Genomic DNA, 4,180 nt, shown 5'->3' with positions numbered 1-4,180 from the left:
TATATATAAAACATGGGCACATAGTTCCATCACATCAACAACATATACCCAGTATAGTCCCACAACTAGAGTCTGAAAAAGTATAGTGTATGCCCTCATAGAGGTAGAAAGGTTGTTTCCAAAAGACCCTAGGCAAATCAAAGTATTCATGAAAAAGAAAATACGAGAATGAAGAAAGACATGTCAAATAATAAGGGAATAAGCAGTACGGAGCATCCAGAGAAAGGAAACAATAACAACAAAATAATGCAGTAACTAAAAGAAAATACATGCATACGGGATAATACTACGATATACACGGTGATCCTAAGCTCCCACCAAGCCTAAACCCACCGAAAAGCGAGTCAGAGCTCAACGACTTACTAACCTCAACGACTTACTAACCTTCTACTGTAATCCGTAACCTCCACCACATCAAATATGAGAAACGATATGATTCAACTACAAAGAGGAAATGAAACTCGGATAGTCAACAAGGGAAAAAGGAGCCAAGTGAAAGATAACCCACAGTATACATATTAACAACTTCAGCAAACATCATTATTCATCGTGCATTACAAAGCATATTTTTATAAGAAAGGGCAATAACTGTCAACTCAGAGTAGAGAGAACAATACAATTAGCCCATTTCTACTTTAAATCCTACCGCAATTTTGTGACATATGAAGGAATAAACCAAAGAAAAGTACATAGAAGTACACAGGAAGAAGAGTCCATCTCATTCTTCAGCGGCACTCGCAGCACTTAAATCCACATTGAGGTCCAGAACCTGAAAGAAGACAATTGAGTCAACCTCTGTTAGGTACTCTAGATTCAAAAAATGCATCCTTCACAGAGTACACATAACAGTCTTTACACACTTCCCTTTTTCAAGGAAGGGTGGAGGGAAAAAGAGTTGAAGGTGACAATGTATACTAATTGAAAGTTCTATTTGATGTAAAAGAGGCAAAACTCCAATATCAGATGTCTTGAGCAGGTTATTCCGATATAACCACCTTCAGAAAGTAAAAGTATCGTGCTAAAAAAATATCCCCCAGGATCCTATTTTCTTTTAAATACACAGCTGGTACAATAATCGCTCTACCTAGACTCGCATCTCACATTCTCATCTCATAAACAGAGACATTGAAACGGACAAGATTTAATGAGCCATCAGTGATAGGTTATTAAGATCAAAAAAATCCAGGATCAAAGAAATAACTAACTGTACACCATCACAGTATGTATGCTACTCATGATTGAGATATGGAGGGGAAAAGGAAAAGGAAGGGAGGGGGAGCATTTACAAGAAATTAGCAATGCCATTATAAACCTTCAATCTACAACTTTATCATCAGAAGTGAGCTTTGACCTCACTTGATATAGCAATTTGTCATATCACTGTCAGAAAGAAACTATTTATCAAGGATTCAGCTAAGAGTGTTCAACCAACTGCATTCCCTCTAGCTCTTTAGCAAGTTCAATGTCTGCCAGAATATGCAACATGGACCAAAATGAAAACATACCTTTCCAGTTATCAACGTATACATATTGAGGACATCATCAACAGTCGACTCAAAGTGAGTTGTAGCATCATAGCTCTGTTCAAGAAAAAAGCTGGCCATGTCATGCTAGGAAGACTTTATGACAATGAGTTTAAAGTGACTCAAAGAGAGACTCACAGTAGAAATAAAACAATTATCTAAAGAGGGCTCATTGACAGGTTCAAATCTGTCGTATGCTTCAAAGAAGATCTCATCCACTTGTCCTAGAAGATCAATGCCAGGCTTCAGTTCACTCTCCGGATTATCAGTTTCTGCCTCTGTTGAGACAAATGCAATAAATTTACCCTTTGGAGCAACATTATGACTGTAAGAACAACAGAACAGGTACCTGAAGATCCAAACAAAACCTAGTAAGAAAAGATCCCTCTAACATCCAAAATGTTAAAGAGATCTTTGCAAAACCAAGTCAGCACAAATAATATTTTCAAGGACGAATAGCTTCTCCAAGAGCATATAAAGTAGAAATAGTATTGATACTAATGGCAATCAGCAATAAGACAATCTCTCAGATCTACAAACTGCTTAGTATAATGTTCATAGTTCTTTGCATTAGTTGTTAGTTCAACGGTAAACCAAAACTCCAAGCAATGATACATTACTTGTAGAATATTAGTGGATACAATAACTAGTTAGCAGCCATGTATTTGTAATCCATGTTTCTACTACTCAAGGAAGCTCATTACAGTTGGTATAGATCAACAATGCACAAAAGCAGATCTTGTTTATAGTCCATGGCTCGTTCTGGATCCTGAATAAAAATACAATAAATACTTGAAATCAACTTAATAAAACACTAGTAATGTTCCATTTACCAACAAGTGTCATCCCCAACCAATTTCCCCACCTAGTACCTAACGATCTGAACCCAAAAGTAGATAGAATAAATTTGTAGCTTTTTATTGAATTTTCTTTTTTTCTATGACAAGGGGAAACCTGCCGTCGCTACCCTTTGGGTGTGTACAAGGTAAAACCCCCACTCCTATGCAACAGCTTGCAAACCACACGAGAGAGGTAACCCATACTAGGCAAGCTCAGTGTGACGAGCTTGACCCGAAGGCAAACCCCTTGCTTTCGCTGGCAAGGGGTTTCAAACTTGAGACCTCCAACATGGAAGTCCCAAGCCCAAACCACTGGGCCTCCCCGAAGGATGCTTTATATTGAAATTTGAAACATAAGAAAGCTGAAGCCGGGCCATTCCCAGCCAAGTTTTAATTGTTTAGTATCCACTCATAAATAAATTAACCATGTCAAGCTCACCCAAAATATCATTTTACCTATAATGGCACAGAAAGATATTATCCAATTCCACAACAATATATGCAGAAGATGGGATGGAGTTACACTGTCAGATCTATCAAGAAAAGGAATGTGCCGAAGCCAACGTACTCCAAAACTTTCTTTTTTCGAAAACTTGAGCTAAATACCCAAATAAATGTGATGGGAACAATCAAACAACCCACCCCCATCCTTGATAATAAATTAAAGCAGACAAAAGAAGATATCAAGTCAAGGGAATTAGTCGTCAAAAAATGAGAGGAGCTTTGAGATGCTGAAGAAATCAGTATCAGAATGTGAGAGAACGAACTTGGTTGTTTGGATTGACTTAAAAGTTGGTCAAACCTACTTTTAAATCTCTGAAAGTGTTTGGCAAATATAAAAATAACTTAAAATAAGTCAAAAAAATGGCTTAGGAAGTGTTTGGCAATGTCAAAAATAACTTAAAAAAAGTTTTTAAAATGACTTAAAATAAGTTAAAAACCAAATGCAGGCTTTTCCCAACTTTTTATTTTTTGACTTAAAAGTCATTTAAGTTTGACTTTTTATTTTTAGCTTAAAAAGTCAATCAAAACAGGCTCTAAAAGTTCGCTATGGCAACTTGGAGTGCATCATCATGAAACTGAAAATCTTTCAAATATCAAAAACTATAACATAACATGATATATCATAAAGAAAGCAAGGAGCGAAAGCCATGGCAAATGTTGCACATATGCTAAGAACTTTGAATATGAGATCATTATAGTTGAGTATAGAGAAATTAAAAAATGCAACTAGAAAGGTAGTCTTTTTTTTTTTTATAAAGGTAAAGTTGTATTCCTCAGCAATGAGGGTATGCTGGCAACCATCAAAAAGATTTACATTAGTGACCCATAAAAGACCAACTCAAGAAATTGCTACTGAACTTATAAAGAAGAGAAAAAATTTAAAATCAGTCCAGCATCCTCTATACCCTCCTTAGGGCTGGCAAGGGGATGGGGACGGGACGGGACAGGGGACGCCTTGGCCGGGATTCGGGGGGATAAAAATTCGTCCCACTATATATACGGAATGGGACGGGGTTTGGCGGGACGGGACGTGGGATTTTTATATGTTTATTTATTTGTATTGAAAATATATGTTATTGAATAACATTTTTAACTAATAAAAAATGCTTAAGTTTTCAAATTTGTATTTTAAAAGAATTTAACTTGAAATAGTGATGTAGTCTTTTGTTTTGATTTAATACAAAAAACAATTAGAAGTTACAAATATTAGTGGAGTTAGTATTTTAAAATTAAAATGCAAGACAATAGTTATATAAAAACAGACTTGAATAAAGCCTTCAAATTTATTCAATAAAATCTAATTGCAACTTAGAA

General features: G+C 35.8%; 1 pseudogene; it reads right to left on the bottom strand.

Annotated features, from left to right (window-relative positions):
- Positions 1-469: 469 nt before the first annotated feature.
- Positions 470-4,180, bottom strand: part of LOC102587250 (guanosine nucleotide diphosphate dissociation inhibitor 2-like) — a 21,875-nt pseudogene continuing 18,164 nt past the window's right edge.

Source organism: Solanum tuberosum, unplaced genomic scaffold, assembly GCF_000226075.1.
Source record: "Solanum tuberosum cultivar DM 1-3 516 R44 unplaced genomic scaffold, SolTub_3.0 scf00056, whole genome shotgun sequence".
Lineage (NCBI taxonomy): Eukaryota > Viridiplantae > Streptophyta > Magnoliopsida > Solanales > Solanaceae > Solanum > Solanum tuberosum.
Note: the sequence above shows the minus strand (reverse complement) of the source record. Positions and strands in the feature narration are given on the sequence as shown.